Genomic DNA, 18,412 nt, shown 5'->3' with positions numbered 1-18,412 from the left:
ACTAGGTTTGTGACCTTAATTGTAATTGCGAATCGGTATCACAGTATGCATAAATATCACACACATATACAACCACGGGTGATAGCTTGCTTATTCTGATTAAAATTGAAAGGTTGAAATCGACATATTCAACCAGCGCAATGTGTACGAGATATGCCATGTAGAGTAGCTATGCTCTAAACTAATCTTCGCAGGTCCGTTCCATTTTACCCAATTTCTTGCCCATGACTGTAGGTTGGTAAATAAAACAACTTCTTCGAACACACATATTCTGTGTAAGGTTACATTTATTTTTATGCAGTACAAAATAAGTTGAAATATGTAATGGCTCAAAAGAGAAATAACTAGAAACAAATTCAGCCATATCATTACCAAACTTACTCACCAATGATGAACGGATTCTCATTTAAAAGATACATACATACATACATACATACATACATACATACATACATACATACATACATACATACATACATACATACATACATACATACATACATACATACATACATACATACATACATACATACATACATACATACATACATACATACATACATACATACATACATACATACATACATACATACATATACGCACACACACATATACATATGTACACCCATACATACATACACACACTCAGGTGTAAATATTAAAATGAATGGCTATAAAGCAACAATTCTAATAAACTCATTTTGAATATACTACAGAAAGTAACTTACGAGAGAAATCCACCGGCACTGTTAAGTCTGAACACGGTGTTTCTCGAACCATCTCGCAAAAGCTTGATGCATAGTTTTCCCCTGATGCCCAGTGACAAGCACTCTTTATAAAAAACACAAGAATAAAGCCCTTGACAATGTCATGCTAAAGAAAAGGGCTGTGCATCAATATTTTGTACATGTCTGCAATATCACTCTATTTACATAGCTTGGCTCATTCACAAGCCACTAACAAAGCATGTTAGGACACTTGGGCTGAAAGTTGGCACAGCGCGAGTAAATTCTAGACAATACATGAATAATACAAATATAAGCTACTAAGCTCCTTGGTGCAAAGAGTGTTTATATTGACAGCTATAGGTGCCATTTCGTTTCCCCAAAACACTTCTCAAAAGTAGAATCAACTTTATTTAGCTCAAAGTTTCTATTCTGGCGCGTCGTGGTGGCTCAACGGTGGAAGTGACTCTTTCGGCCAAGAAAACAAAGAGCAATTATTTTTCCAGTTCGTGAATTCACCCCATGCTAACATTGAGGCAGCTGGTAGGAGTGCTTTTGGAGAGAGGAAACCACCACATTCCCACCAGTTGTGGCCTTGGGTAGCTACTTCACTTGGACAAAAATGATGAAAAACACTCCTCAAGAAGACTTCAAAGTTTGCACACCAACACAGTTCCCATACAGCTGTCTATTAGTCTGCTTGAAAAATATTGAGTTTACTGGTGGGCAAAGACTGTACACTATGTGAGGTGATGCTCCAGTGCACTGCATGTATGTCTTGCTGCTGGCCTCAACTGCGATGTTGCTCAGTACATATGTGTAAAATAACAACTAATACTGTGCCACTGCCAAGTTTTTATGGGTCGTTTGCATGAAACAGGGACCACAATAAAAGAACATAACATTTGCCTTCACAACGTTCAAAAACTGTAAATAAATTTCCACAGAGTTTTCACAGTTCATCTGAGGATAGTAATATTGGTTGTAAACACATCCTTACTTCCACTAACAAACTATTTTAAGATGCCAGATTCAATATTAGAGTATACCAGCTATTTTGTAGGGCTAAACAATTGTAGAGGCACCTAGAAAAACACAAGTGAATGCATGCTATAGCTACATATAAAAATAAATACTTTTATTTCTAGTCTGAGTAGAGCTGCATAGATGATAAGTCACTTGCATTACATTATGAACAAACCAATCCGAGCAAAGTATACATTTAAAAAGTTACACTTACACAGTAGATAAGCAGACTGTTGAAGGACGGACAGGCAGTGGGATAATACCCAAGCACTAAAATCTACTGTTAAGATATACTAGGAGTAGTGATGATCCTCTTCCTTCCAAATAAAATAATCCACATAGATTCACTTCCCAGAGCTTATACACTCATGGCATCATTGGTGCTATACAAATGAGTGTACACTGAAGGATTACATCGACTAAGTACATGATTACTGCATCCATGGCTTTACTTCTTGTTCTACAAAAAATGCAAACACAGTTACCATTGGCGACCATGGATGCTGTGATTTCTGGCATGCAAATGTAGAGGCACGCAGGCACTTAACACACATGTTAAAAACTTCAGCTCAAAAATATTTGCCCACTAACACTACAGCAGCCTTTAAATTAGTGTCATAGTTTGGTATCTTTCATGCAAAATTTAAATAATTTCGAATGCAAGCAAAGGAACTGCTGAATAATGCACTGCTAAGAAGTTAAGCAGCAGCTGCTCCTGACATCACAATGTGCTCTTTCTGCTGTTGTAATCTTTGAGCAGGAGAACAGTCACTGGCAGTCCCTTTATACTTGTTGGTCTTCTGTGCTCTGTTCTTGATACACTGTACATGACCGTGGAGCACCAAACCCCTTGTTACTGCTGGAACTTAGAAAAATACAGATCATTGTTACAACCATGCTACATGCAAGAGTGTATAGTTGTCAATTATGTGCTCATATTTACAGATATTGTATTTTCAGAAGCCAATGACAAGCCTCAACACACACACACACACACAAACAGTGAAGGCTGAAAATATATTTAATATGATACAAGAGCAAACCCACAATGTTATAGATGAAGGCATGAAACTTCTGGCAGACATAAAAAGCCAATAGAGTTTCTTTTATTTCGACTTTACACTAGGTGCGAGAAGTAGACCACAAATAAGTGCACTAAGAAACACAAGTTACACTGCATTACAACACAACAGCCAACGTTGATAACTTTAGGGCTATCTAACATAGCCAGCTCACCATACCGCATATAGGAGCAAATGGGCAGTCCAGAAGACACAAAGAACTTGTGGATTATGAGTGTGCTTGTTTCTGACATCTATTATTCTAAATGAAGAAAACCTTTCAGAAATGCACTTCATCAGGGGAAATAATCATACACAACAAACACAACGGGCTCCTACAGGTGCCACCAACACTCACCATTATTGTTGATACCAGTGTCTTGCCGGATGGATATGCTGTGTCCTGCACAGAACACCAAAGGAGCGCTCCATGACTTGGATTGCATGTGTGCTAGCTGCATCGCTCTGCTGCTGAAATAGGCTAGCCACAGTCAGAGAAATGAGAAGCCATGGCTTTGAAACACACTGAACGTCACCTTTAGAGATTAACAATGCATACTTAGGTCAGGTACAATTTGTAGAAAAATATATATCACTATGCAATCGTGGTGAACATGTTCGGCTGAAACACAAGCAACAGCACTGAGAGAGAAAAAGCTACATTAGGTAAAAGATGCAGTTACTGGCCTTATGTCATCTGAGGCTTCTTCAATAGGTCTTTCTCCTCGCAAGTTGTGAACAGCCAGGCAATTTTCACCCACTTGCTATTTCCTTCCAGAGCACTTGATCCACAGAGGGAGTCACAAGCTGGAGAGCTCAATAAGGAATCAAAGTATTCGTGCTCGTTTCAAAGCACAAGCTTTTGAGTCTCTGATTATTGGAGTTTCATTCATAAGCTGCAGGCTTTCAGCTTTCAACATTCTCAATTATCTTGCAATTTAGTTCTATAAATGTTGAATAAGAATTATGTGTAAGAATATTACAGGTATCCACTGAAAGCAACCATGCTTGGGTTTTCAATTTGTGCACAGTAAGTGGTGTTCACGTAATCGTTTGTATTAAAGAAAAACTATCTTTGCAGCCAGCCGTTAGGCAGTTTTGTGCCCTCGAAGCTCCCAAGCAGATTGCAGTCCTTCCAGATGAGGCTGCCATGCATGCTTCCACGCCACATCCGCTGAATGATAACCGTCCGAGCAGTGACATAGGCTTGCACAGTTAGGGAGAACGTGTCCTTCCTATTTTTGTACAGGTGCTCCGAGTAATGATGAGGATTGATGTGCCAGAATGTGCAACCGATGCATCACATGACCTTAACAAACCAATCTCTGCGATCTGTGAAGAGCCAAAAACGAGATATTTAAAAACAATCATTAAAAGCACTCACTTCTAATACTTATTTGAGGAAGCTATCACTTCGTTAAAGTGACCAAAGTCTGCTATAATCACTTTGAAATAAACTGAAGCCTCATGTAAAATTTACGTACCGCAATATATATGTCCTACTGAAGTATAGTACTACCACAGTGGTAATCGTCTATAGAACTAATTTTCCAAAATAACATAAATTTTTAAGTGCAACCTGGCTCCTGAAAAATAAATTCACATTAACTTTCCAACTATCAAACGTGGTCAATCGACAGGCCCAACCTCATAATCAAATAAGAGCTCACTTGTATCAAATCACAAAAAACTTTTTATGTATTTGCTCCATAATATATGTATGTATATAACAGTAATAGTAAATTTTTCATGCTTCAACTTACCATAGAGAAACATTACATCTGATGGGCTTAAAAACTTGCACACGTTACGTTATAGAACTGCGTGAATTATAGTACCGGTGAAATTTAGTTCTGCAAGGTGAACTCACCGATGGCAGCATTTAGTGGCCGTCGGTGTCATAAGGAACCAAGTACGGCGAACAGGCAAAGGGCATCTGCAGACTGGAAGCTGCCAATGACAGCAATGAAGGGCTGGCCAGGCGTGCACGTCCATTGATAAAGTGTAAGAACTGGCCATGACCGGCTGTTGTCAAGGCTCTAGTGCCGTGCAAAACGATGGCCAGACGAACTCGGAAACCTGTAGTTAGGCGATATTGGCCTACAACTTCATCCAAAGCAAGGCACCGGTGAAATCTTTGCTTTTTTGGGGGGCTGAAGGGAAGCTTGACGTTCACGGGCTCTCGCTGCCACATAGAACTCTCAATTTGTTACCGAAGAACAGTCTAGACGCGCTTCCAAAGTAACACGATCCACAACAGAATGTAGCATCTCGCAGTTTTGGTTGATCACATCACAGCGCTAGGACAATGGTTATCACAAAAAGGAGAAGTGACGACTTAACAAACAAAAGCGCCAAGCTGCCCCACCACGACTTCGCAGGGCAAAACAGTTATCAACGCTGTCTTTCAAGTTTCGGTCACACGAGCACAGCTTGTTCACAAGTCTTGGAACGTCAACACAGCACCACTGTTCACAACGAACATCGTTTCACTCCCGAACAGTACATTGCTCTCAAGTAAATAGAAGCGTGCGGGCTAACTAGTGGCGAAGCAAGAACCGAGCGCGTAGTTCATACGTTTCCGTACGTACTTGGGGTCACTCAAGTAACGTGTCAAAACGCTGTCAATCCGAAATGTCGCACAGCACCAAACTGAGAGACTGGAAAGTCAAGCGAACGAACTGTTACCGCACACAAACACACATTGCAGGCTTCTCGAGTGCCAGTTGTCGTCGATAGATCGACGCCGATCCCCGCTTGATAACCACACCGACGCACAGGATTCGCTGCGCTTCACCGTACACCATTGCACTGCCACAGCTTTCCGCACTGCTTACACGCACCGAAAGAGCTGCTGTGATCACAACACATCCGGTCAAGCGCTGAAGTAACTCGTGCGAGAAGCGTTTGCTGAAAGTCGCACCGACCGATATGCTGTTTACGACGCCATGTTGTTTTCGACAACTGCGCAGCACATAAGATGATAAGAGAGCTCTTAGAAAGTACTTGCACTATTTTCACGGCGTGAAAAAATTTTCTCTTATGTGCGAGGGGGGTGATATGACGAACAGCACAGGCGTGCCAGATGAAAGAAGTGTTTTGGCAACGTCACGGAGTGAACTGATGTAGAGGGTATTGCTTCACAACCAATCACAAGCTGTGCCTGTCGGCCAAGCCGTCATCTGCTCGCGTTTGTCGTCTACTTCGATCAGAGCATGCGACAGGGGATTCGCCTTCGCAACGCTATTATTCTCAGGTCAAGTGGTCGCTACGTCGCACAAAATACATGTCAGTGGCTCGCTCTACCTTTGAATGATGCCCCGCCGCGGTGGTCTAGTGGCTAAGGTACTCGGCTGCTGACCCGCAGGTCGCGGGTTCAAATCCCGGCTGCGGCGGCTGCATTTCCGATGGAGGCGGAAATGTCGAGGCCCGTGTGCTCAGATTTGGGTGCACGTTAAAGAACCCCAGGTGGTCAAAATTTCCGGAGCCCTCCACTACGGCGTCTCTCATAATCATATGGTGGTTTTGGGACGTTAAACCCCACAAATCAATCAACCTTTGAATGATGTTCGTGCGCCAAGTTAAATGGCTGGTAATTGACGCAGGGATGAATTCAGCCAAGGTTTGCTCTAGAATCGTCAGGGTTTGCATATTTTTGGTGTCATTTAAAGTTACTAGGGTCATTTCATTCCGATTGCTTGCCATAGTATCACGGTCCATATCGGTGTCTGAACAGTGAAGGTGAAGATGCATGATTTGTTTGTAGTTCCATGCGTAATCATGCGCACCCCTAATACGCTTTGGTTTACAAAGTACGCTTTGTTCCAGATCGTCCCAAAGTGTATCGACAGCTGTATTTCAGAGATCGCAACCATTGGACAGTTAGAGCCAATGAAAGTACACCAGAGCACAAACTTTAGGAACCACTCACTGAAAACTTCCTCTCATTTTTATTCCCAATAGCGTGCAAAGAATGTGCTCCCATTAACCTCTTTGGTGGTAATTTCCACCAATGAGGCAAGGATCTCGAGTCGCACTTTTAATTGGATGAGATGGGGTGCAACACAACAACATAACAAATAAGGTTGATCCTATGCCATGTCGCGTTCGAATGCACCGACCATTGACGTATCACATTGGTTTTCATCCAACCACAAATCTTTACATGCGTAGTTTTATGTCATTGACGCCCAATAGAATTCTTCAATTACTGCGACTTCGAACTTATTGGATGATGGTGGTTGTGAACACCATCCACTGCGTACAAGGGAAACAACACGCGAAGCTCAAAGCGCCGAAAGAAATAAAAACGCACCAGCAGTCATCAGGCAGCCCTTGATGGGTGTGAATTAACTCAAAACCAGCCAGGGCACCAAAGTATACCGCTGCGGCAGCAGGTTCTAAGTAGCCACATTGTTCCTAAGAGTGGTCCGGACCACTCTTGGGATTTTCTCTCAGCCATGCTGTTTTTACGCACAATTTCGCTTCGTGAATCCACTTACGAGCACTTTTCGGTGACGTAAGCAAATATAGCAAATGCATCACCATCGCTGACATGTTCCCGGGCAGTCACAGCGCGCTTTATTTGCAGCGGCCGATGTGACAACTATGGCCTCTTACGACGTTTTTTCGTTTCGTGAATCGACTTACGCAAGAAAATTTCTCTTGCGCAAAAATGTTTTCGTAAGTGAGTTTTGTGAATCCGGGCCCAGTTCGTTTGGATTGCTCTTCAACTATTGGCGACGAAACATCAACGGCGAATGCGTTGACGACGCTCTTACTGAGGAATTTGACCATCAGGTAGAGGCCAAGCGAACATTTGTGGTCGAGAGCATTCACGAAGACCTACGAAAGCAGCAGGCAAGATACAACAGCAAACGTTCACAAGCGCCAACTTACCAACCGGGAGACGTCGTTTTGGTCGAGCGAAAGTCTACAGCGTGTGGCGAGTCGAGAAAGCTCAAGGAAAGATACAAAGGACCGTACATGCATGATCACGTAAAAACTGCCCAACGACCGACATTACATCGGAAATTGGCCCAGTGCATGGCAGGGAAGGAGAACTTATAGCAGCATTGCTGCAGTGGATAAGCTAAAGCTCTGGGAGCAAAACGAGATAGACTCGGATGAGTCAGACAGTGATTCCGAGCGGAACGGTCGGTAATTGCAGGGCAGCCGAGTGTGCGCGCCCTTGTTGCATGAAAAGGAACTCGAAAAATGGCGCCCGGCCACGACAACTGCGCGAGCTGAGCCGGCCGGAGGCCGGAGCTGTAATGCGACACTGAAGTGAACCCCTGTGGTGAGCGTGGGTGTGCCACTGTGCGCGGGCTCTGAAAGAATGCAGAAGAGGGACAGCTGTGCAACTGGAGAGACGCCGTATTCTTGTCTCTCCAGCAGTTTTCTTTACCCTGGATAAACGCGGTTTTGTTAAAGTAACCGTTGTTTTTTTGCCAGTCTTTTCCCTCCCGTCTTCCGAATCATCATCGTTTTGCTAACACATTGGACTGAAATATCGTAACAACTAGCGATGTGACTAAGAATCAAGTAACATTCCGCAAGAACTAAATATTATGGACCGTCTCCCCGAAGGCACCCCTGATAGAATGCTAAGCAGCAGTGGTGCGCACGGCGTTGACCCAGTTGAAAGAGACGCAGACGCGAGTTCCGGAAGAGCGGTTTGAAGCAAAACTTGTTGTATCGTTTATTCGAGTAAACGTTTGTTTGAAACGCAAAGACACGGGAAGCGGGTTTGGTTTCGTGTAAGTTTCATCACAGATAAGCGAGTCAAAAAAGGTCTTTCATTCGGGTGGTGGAGTGAATAAAGCGAGATAGAAGTGTGTTGCGAGCGGATGGAGGAGCCTGCAGCTGCGAGCGCTGCGGCGAGCGTGCTGCGTGTGAGGAGAGTGACGTCAGTGCGCACCTGCGAGAGAAGCGTGCGAGGGGAGCATGACGTCAACGCGCAGCTGCAGCGTGACCTACTTGGCACCGCTCCTAGACCTGCGGCGAAGGGAACACGTTGCGGCGAGTTCGTACGAACGCACGTACGTACGGCGTGTCACACGTGAGTGAAGTAGCTGCTTCGCTTGTAATAGATAGATAGAGGAAAAAGAAGAAAGAACTTCGATGTTCGGCAAGTTCGTGGTGTGGGCCAATAGCCCCGTCTACGTACGACCAGAAGTCCTTGAATCTTGGCGGCTTCGTCGGCCCGCTGGATGGCCCACATTTGATCTTCGAGGACGGGGCTGAGCGTTGCGGCTTCCCATGCGCGCGCGAAGGCTGTCACTTGAGGCCGCATACTTGTTACGGGCACCAATCCCTCAACACTCCCATAACATATGCTCCAAAGTGGCTCTGGAGTCTCAACGCTTGCACTTGTTCGTTTTGTAGATATCTAGATATACAATGTGCGAGAGTGCAGTATTTGGATACCTCCTAGTTTTTAACTGCCGCCATTCGACAGTTTTTTTAAAATTATGGGTGAGAGGGTGGGAATATGCCCCTGTGTAATCTAAATTGTTTGGTAATGTCATTGCATGTGGTCATTCTGCCTTCTCACTCCCACTCGTCTACCGCGCGGTCATCACCGGAGGATGCTGGGGTGGCACTTGAGAGGGCAGCTTGGTCGGTGAGCCCTCGAACTGCGTCATATACAGCCCCGTTGTTGCAGTGCCTCGCGATGGCGTGAGCAGGTGTTCATATAATGTATGTGTTTCTGGGGCTTGTTCGACACCCTCCATGTAGAATACGTAGTGCCTCCGGGGAGATGCGGCCGTTGGCAAAGTTTCTCACTGCCGTTTGGGAGCCACTGACTATCACGGTTGCGTTTGTCTGAGCTACTGCGAACACTATGGTTACCTCTTCCGCTGTCTCGGTAATAGTGGTGCGTATCGCCGCGCACGTCGTACAGCTAGCGTTTGTCGCTGTTGATTAGGCTGGCGTAAACCCCTGTCTGCACTTGTATCGAGCCCCCTCTACGAAAACTGCGTCCTTGTCGTTACCGAACTTTCTCTGTATTTCCTTTGCTCTGGTCTCTCGTCTTGCCTTATTGTGTTCGGGGTGCATGTTATTTGGCAAGGGAAGTGTCATCATTTTTCCCTGGTCTCTCTTGAGAGGTCAACCTTGACACCGTGTTGTGTGGGATAGGTTACATTTAGTCGATCTAAGATATGTCTTCCTGCTCGTGTCTTAGAGAGACGTTCATATTGTGTCATACGTTGCGCCTCAATGAGCTCATCTATGGTATTGTGCAGGCCTAGTTGTATCAGTTTGTCTGTGCTTGTGCTAATCGGTAGCCCTATGGCTAGTTTGAATATTTTACGACTGAGGCAGTCCGACTTGATCTTTTCCGCGACTTGTAATTTCAAGTACGGTGCTACGTATGCTATTCTGCTTTTCACGAATGCCTCTATATGAACCTTATCGTGTTTTCCTCCCTCACGCCACTGTGTTTATTTGCTATTCTTTTTATGAGTCTCATTGTTTGAGCTAAAGTTGGATCCAGTCATCTCAGGGTTTCTCCGTTGTTTCCTTTAGCTTCGATGAGCAGACCCAGTACCCCGATCCTGTCGACCATAGACATGGTTGTTCCATCGGCTGTCCCAAACTGTATTTCTCCTGTATGGGCGAGATAGTGTAGGCATTAGCCTGATTTGCGACCTCTACGAGCCCATCTGTACAACTACAGCTCCGATTTTTTCGAAGAACAGGCTAGCCCAGTACCTTTTAAACATCGCTGGACTGTTTTCACTACTGTCTGAACTATTTCCTCTATATGCCCATCACTCTCGTTTCTCACCCATAGAGTGATGTTGTCTGGATATATAGTATGATTGAGTCGTTCGATTTCTTGGCGCTTGGCCGGCAGTCCTATTTGGGCCAGATTGAATATCATAGGGGGTGACACCAAGCCTTACGGTCTACCTGCACAGCCCATCTCAGTCTCCTCCGAAACTAGGTCCCCTATTATGAGCTTTTCCTTTCTTCCCGTCAGGATATCACGCACTTAATTGTACGTCTGTTGTCCTAGTCCTAGATCGTTTACTCTTTCTAGCGCCGTTGCATGTGTTGTGTTATCAAAGGCAATCTTGAGGTCTAACCCTAGAATAACTTTGTCGATGTTCCCGGATCATCTATAATTTGATGTTTTAATTGTAGTATTGCGTTCTGTGTTGAGAGGTTCCTCCTGTATTCTATCATGGTGAGTGGGAGCGCCTCCTGGTCCTCGAGATAGGCAGTTATCCTCTTCAAAATTACGTGCTCCATGAGTTGTCCCATGCTAGATGTCATGTGGGTCTCAAGTTTGCAATCTGCAGTCCTTTGCCTGGCTTGGGAAATAAAACGATTTTTGCTGTCTTCCATTGTTGCGGAATCTGTCCTGCCTCCCAGGATTCGTTAACAAACTCAGTGAACTTAGTTATGAACTCATCATCCAAATCAAGTAGCGTTTTGGTTGTTATGTCGTCTGGTCTAAGAGGTGATTTAATATTGAGCTTCTGCAAGGCCGCCCTCACTTCTTCCTCACCAATTTCGTTGTATAAATCATCATTTACCAGCCCTGTGTAATCAGGATGTGCAACAGGAAGCGCTCGAGAGATGTGTATTTTCTTAGTTTCATTGAGGAAACCCTGCTCTTTACCTTGATACGTTTGTATTAAATGATTACTATTATGCCTTTCTGTCAACTTGTTTCCGTCTTTGTTCAATAAATGTCGAAGGATGTTCCACGCATTTTGCCATTCCTCTCTGGTTGTCCATGTCATTGCATTTTTCCTCCCACTCTTGTCTGCAAAGCTTCTGGGCGTACTGCTCTATATCTATGTTCAATTTAGCTATCGTTCGAAGAAGTGTCTAGTTGTTGTTTTTTTTCCACCTCCGTTATAACCCTTCCTTAGCTTTCCCCATGTGGAGAAGCTTATTGTCTACACTCTCTAGCTGCGCTTCCGGTGGCATCGTTTGCGTAACTGCCGCTACGTCTCGTTTTAACTTTTCAGTCCATTCCTCAATACATTGTATCATTTAGTCGGGCTGGTCTTTGATGTTCCTAAATTTGTCCCAGTCGACAATTTTAAGTTGTCTGCCTTTTGCCTACCATGGCCCCGCCCTCACCCTCATTTCAAGTATAGAATGAACACTTGTCAAGTCGTGTTGCGTATTGGTCCACTGCGTGTCCAGTATGCTGAGCGTCAAATCTGGCGTAGTATCCGCGCAAATGCTATACCTGTTCTCGTAGGAATGGGTGGAACCGTCACGAACGTCTGACCTTCCAACCACAAGTTTCTGCCTTTCTGGGTTTCGATCCTGTATCCTCATGCACCATGCGGGGCGTGTAAATTGCCTCCAATCACTACCTCGGTTCCCTGTTATAGCGATGGTTAAGCGAAACAGCGTGCGGAATTTGTTTTTTGTGCATTTAGGACTGCTGTAAATATTTAATAGAAAGAGAGTGTCCTCCACTTCCCGCATGGGTATGAGTTGGAGGAGAAGGTGATCTATTGCCTTAATTTCCGTGTCGTGTCGCACCACCGCATGATTTCGCTTAACCGACGTTGTTAATACCTTTATCTCCCCAGCGGCACTGTCTAATGACTCGTGTCCCGACAATTTGGCCAGCTCGTGCGTTTCCTGCACCATCATAGCATCCGGGGTAGGAGTGTTTCTAAGATGTTGCAAAATGTATCATTTTCGATTGTGTCCTCGACCATTGCATTGCCGAATTGTCTAGCTGTTTCGTCTGTCCATGGCGACGTTACAAGCTGTCCGATCTCTCAGTAGGCACCGAGGTCCTATAGCGTACGGCTTGAGAGCGGTCGTAACCTGGCCGCCACCACTTGTCTGTGTTCCCCATATTGCTAGCTTAGCGTCAAAATAAGCCAACATTTGCTGCACTTTCTGCAATATCGTCTTGCCTAGCGCCTCTATTTTCGCCTCTATGTTTGCTTCAAATATAACTTCTTGCTGTTCGAGCTTAGTTTGCAATTTGCTTTCAATCTGTTCAATTTTGGCTTCCATGGTGTTTGCGAATTCCTCCTGCCTTTCGTGTGGTGTCCTCCCTGATTCCGGTTTCTTTACCCCAATTTTAATTAGAGCGTTCTCGGGTTTACGTTCAACGGGGGTGAGGGCTGCTACTTCTTTGTTCATTGCCACGCCTTTTTCCTCCGTTATAACGTCTGAGGTTTCCTCGTTGCGTGTTACCCCTCCACATTTCATAAGGCCATTTTCTTCCCTGAGTTTTCTAATCTCATTCATAAATACAGCATTGCTCTGCCTGATCTGCACCAATTTGTTGTCTAGCGCCCTAACCCGATAAATACCTTTATTGGGCACCAAGGGAGGAAAGCCGGGTGTTACGCCGACTTGCCTGGTGGCCGCAAGATTACACCAACGAGCGCTGCTTGCACTTTGCTTCGATGAAAACGACGTTTCGGCTCTAACGGGAGTGCCGGTGTAATGTGTGATTGTAAACTGCCCTTTAAACGCTCTTTTACTTAACGATCCGATAAGCCCACACAGCTACACAAATTGCGCGAATGTATCGATCCACTGCGTAAGACTTGGCCCCAAAATGGCTGCATATGCAGCTTATTCGCTCACAGCGTCACGTGAAATCAATCCCCATAGTGCGTGGGATTGCCCTTCTCACCACATGAAGTAAACATGACGGGCAAGTTTTCTTTGCCAAATATGCACCATCTTAGCGCAGATCCGTTAGACCTCAACTTCGGAAACTAACATGGGTCTTTAAAATAATTGTTCTTCTCTCCGTATTTTCAAACATGGTAAAGCGCACTCACTTTCTGCTAAGATACTACTACCACGACCACTGAATAAAATCCAAGCGACCATGCTACTACGCTTTCTCGTCACCGGCTGCTGCTGCGTCCGCGTGCAGTACCAGGCGACCCACCATTTTGATCCCGTGTCCGCTGTCAACGGGTGCGCCGTCTTTTGCCACAGCGTGCGCTGTCAACTCGCTTCAACGTACGCTCGAACCCCGGCATTTAACGCTCACGACCCGTCCCCACGGACGTTCATATGAGCGTGCCATCTAACGCGTCTCGTTTCGCTCCTTGCTTTTCTTATTTGTTATGGGAGACTGCCACAAGGCAAACAGGCGGCGGCGTGACGCATGTTCGGCTCCCGTTTCTGAACTTGTCCCGACTCTCCTCGGTGACGGGAAACACGCACCACTTCGAGACGGCGTGAGTGCGGCAGCCGCGTCGAGGTATTCTCGGAGCGCTGCTTTTTGCCTCTCTCTTTGATTAACCGTTTGTCGATTCTCCGCGAGTACTGACGGGGAAACGTGTTTGCACCTTGTTCATATCTGCCAAAGTGATAAGGAACGAAAAGTGTACCCGAACTTGCCTCCAAAGCACCTATCGTTTTTATTCCTCCTTGCTGTGGTCTATTTCTCCTCCTCCGCACCGCAGCAACTTGTACGCGCCTCAAAAGTCGCGCGCCTTGCAGCTTTCTCTCACGCTTAAGATATTCCCCCTTTCCCGTCCTCAGTGTCGTGAACGATAAAAAAACATGCGCGGCCGCTTTTGCTGTTTACCTTCTGGCCGTCGTAGCAGGCGGAACGTGAAAGCAAACCAGTCACTCGAATGTGTTTACACGCGACCGAAAGCGAGAGCGTGTCCTCCGAAGGGTGCCTTGTCGCAACGCTTGAGCACGCGCTCTTCGTCGTAAGCAAAATAAACCTAAAAAAAATAACACGTAAAGAAACATTAAAAAGAAGTGCGTTCACTCACTAAAGCTATCCTATTACTAAGCACATGATTTGCCCAGAACGAGAACAAGTAACAATAATTAAAGCTAACACAGAAGAAAGATAAAGACGGGGACGGTAGTTTTTACTGTGTAAATGTGAAGAAAGTGAAGCGTATGAAAACATAACTTTGCGCGGGCTGGGAGCGAACCTGCGGCCTTTGAAGGTCGCCGGTTCGGTACCTACCAGCGGCAATGCATTCAACATCAATAACTTGCCGCTAACACATTTACCAGAATCGGGTGGCCCGCATTCGCACAGTGAGCCCAGTGAGAGCACGCTCATTTCATCTACCGTGTGCGCATTCAGAAGCCACGTACGAGCGCGACACCATCATCGTCATCATCAGCCTGACTACGCCCACTGCAGGGCAAAGACCTCTCCCGTGATCCACCAACCAATTCGATCTTGTGTTTTCCGTTACCACGTTGTAGCTACGAACTTTTTTTAATTTCATCGGCCTACCTATTTTTTTGTCTCCCCTTCGTGCATTTGCTTTCTTTGTGAATACAGTCAGGTATACCTTTAATGACCAGCGGTAATCCTGCCTATACATGCTACGTGTCCGGCCCATGACCATTTATTCTTCTTTATTTAAACTATGATATCCTTAACCCCGGTTTGTTCCCTTACCCACTCTGCTCTCTTGTCTCTTAAGGTTACACCTATATTTTCCCTTTCTATTGCTCGCTGTGTCGTCCTCAATTTGAGCTGAATCCTCTTTGTAAGCCTTCAGGTTTCTGCTCTGTAGGTAAGTACCAGCAAGATGCAGCTCTTATATACCTTCCTCTTGAGGGTTAGTGGCAGATTACCATTCATAGTTGGAGAATGCGTGCCGAACGGGATCCACCTTATCCTTAATCTTCTATAGTTATGTCACTGTCACGGTTGTTCCCCGCGGTTACTAGCTGTCCTAAGTATACATATCTATCGCAAAGTGCTGTTTTCTGCTAGGACTGTTACATTACATTAGTTTTGTGCATATTAACTTTCAGACCTACTTTTCTGCTTTCCTTTTCCAGTTCAGTAATAATGAACTGTAATTCGTACCCTGAGTCAAGGCAATGTCATCAGCGAATCGCAGGTTACTAAGATACTCTCCCTTAACTCATATTCATAACTCTCCCAAATCTAGGGTCCTGAAACCCTCCTGTGAACACGCGGTGAATAGCATTGGAGAAGTTTTGTCTTTCTACCTTACAACCTTCTTTATTGGGATTCTGTCACTTTTCTTAGAGAGATTTATGGTGACTGTGGATCCACTGTATATTTCTTTCAGAATGTTCATGTAGGATTCTTCGATACCCTGATTTTGTAGTGCCTGCACTACTGCTGATGTCTCGACTGAGTCAAAGGCCTTCTCGTAATCTATGAATGCTATGTATGGGGTATGTTGTATTCTGCCCATTTTTCTGTTGCCTGATTGATAGTATGAAAAAAGTTTGTTGTGGAGTAGCCTGTACAAAATCCTGCAAGATCCTTTGGTTGATTAAAATTTAATGTCGCCTTAGTTCTATTACAATGTACTTTTGTAAATAGTTGGTACCAAAGTGACAGTATAAGCTGATCAGCTTCTAATTTTTAAAGTCATTGACGTCTTTTTTCTTATGAATTAAGATGATGTTGGAGTTCTTCAGAGATTCTGGTACCCTTCCCGCCAAGAGACACTTCGTATATAAGGTGGCTAGTTCTTCTAACACAATTTCTCTGTCATCTTTCAGGAGGTCTCTTGGTATACCTTATCCTCACCAGCGGCTTTACCTCTTTGCCTTCCTTCTAGGGCTTCACTTACTTCCTCCGTCATTACTGATAGTATGTCGAATTCCTCTGGGCTATTTTTGTTTTTCGCGATATCATCCTGGTTGTCTTGGCTTTTGTACAGCTCGCTGTAGAACACCTGCGCTATCTAGACTATCCTATCCATATTGGTTATGACAATGCCTTTCTTTTTTCTTAATGCATATATTCGATTTTGGCCCATGCACAAGTTCGTCCCTGCAGATTTTAGGCTTCTGCCGCTCTCTACAGCCTGCTCAATTCCCTCCATTTATACCTTTCGACGTTGGCTACCTTACGTCTGTTGATTAACTTCGAAAAGTCCATTAGCTCTATTTTGTCGGTTGCATTTGAGACTTTCCTGGCTTGTCGTATCTTAAAAAGATTTTTCGTCTCCTGAGATAGTTTGCCAGTGTTTTGTCTATCACTGCACCCCCGACTTCGATTGCACACTCCTTGATGATACTAGTAAGATTATTTTTCATTGTGTCAACGCTAACATCGGTTACCTCGTTTAGTGTATAAAATATATGTGAAGCAAAATACTTAATTCCTGTACTTTAGCTCTCATCGCTATAGTTCATTATTGACTTCTTGCGTATTCGTTTTTGCCTTTGCTGTTTTTAAATCTAGGTGAATACGAGCTCTTCCCATCCTATGGTCACTGCATCGGATTTTTTCAACTACTTTTACATACTGTGCTATGCCACCCCGCCGCGGTGGTCTAGTGGTTAAGGTACTCGGCTGCTGACACGTAGGTCGCAGGATCAAATGCCGGCTTCGGCGGCTGCATTTCCGATGGAGGCGGAAATGTTGTAAGCCCGCGTGCTCAGATTTGGGTGCACGGTAAAGAACCCCAGGTGGTCGAAATTCCTGAAGCCCTGCACTAGATCATCTCTCATAATGATACGGTGGTTTTGGAACGTCAAACCTCACATATCAATCAATCAATCAATACTGTGCTATGCCTGGGTGTCCACACCGAATGAAGCCTATTTCATATTTAGTTTCACCATTAGGACTTCGTCACGTTCACTTAACGTTCGCCCCTTTTTTGAAGAAGGTATTTAAGATCCGTAAATTATTATGTTCAACGAACTGTACTAATAGCTCCCCTCTATGTCTTCCTCGCCATTTATGTCTTCATAAAGCACCTGAAATGTCAGCGCTAAGCGTTTAGTTTGTAAGTATTTCACGCTCGTTGACTGGACGTTGTTATCTCCGCTTGCGCAGTCGCAAACGCCAAAAACCAAGTGAAATCTGTTTAACGCGCGAAATAGCCATGTGAGACAAGGCAGAACGGGCATGCTATTTCATGGCACAGCATGGTAGGAGCCAATCACCAACGGACATCTTTGACCATTGGGGAGCTTGTTTCATCCTGACGTCACGTGAACAATCCGCTTGCATCATGAATAGGGCTACAATGACGGGAAACGACGTTCGCGCTTATTTTTCTTACTTTCATAGGCTGTTTAAGTGCCGCATCAAGTTTGCCTGATTATTAAATGTGGCATAGCTAGCTTCACACCACCTCCTTTACATCGATTGCCATAGCACCAAACTCTAACGCTTTTTTTTTTTTCACGACAACAATAGCTTCACACTATGCAACTTCGGCTTATAAAATACGTATTAAGAAGCAGCGGAGACATCGCATTTTATCTTTAATAGCAACGCTACCATTATCCGGTGCTTGATTTGCTACTGCGCAGCCACACTGGGCAGCCACGTTCATTCGGCGCAGGCCTGGAAGAGCGGGCTCTAAATCTTACACGTCGGGGCAGTGAAGTGGTGGCTCATTCTCAGTTCACCGTAGAGTACGGTGGCAAAATAATGAACATCGCAAATCGGGATTGCTGCTCTTAACACCACCGCATACTTGGTGATGTATCTACACGGGACTCGAGTTTCACAGAATGACGCAAAATATTTGGTACGCGTGTAACGGTTTCATGGTACGATGAACCGCAGATAACCTGAGGCACTCTCGTGCCCTCCGGGTGCCCCCTACTTCATGTCTGTGGGTACGTGGAACGTCTCTCTTACCCACATATGAC

General features: G+C 44.9%; 1 protein-coding gene across 2 annotated transcripts in view; it reads left to right on the top strand.

The window, feature by feature from the left end:
* Positions 1-18,412, top strand: part of LOC119177990 (FRAS1-related extracellular matrix protein 2) — a 290,210-nt gene that overhangs the window by 89,587 nt on the left and 182,211 nt on the right. The window lies entirely within an intron of this gene.

This window comes from Rhipicephalus microplus, chromosome 2, assembly GCF_043290135.1.
Source record: "Rhipicephalus microplus isolate Deutch F79 chromosome 2, USDA_Rmic, whole genome shotgun sequence".
Lineage (NCBI taxonomy): Eukaryota > Metazoa > Arthropoda > Arachnida > Ixodida > Ixodidae > Rhipicephalus > Rhipicephalus microplus.
Note: the sequence above shows the minus strand (reverse complement) of the source record. Positions and strands in the feature narration are given on the sequence as shown.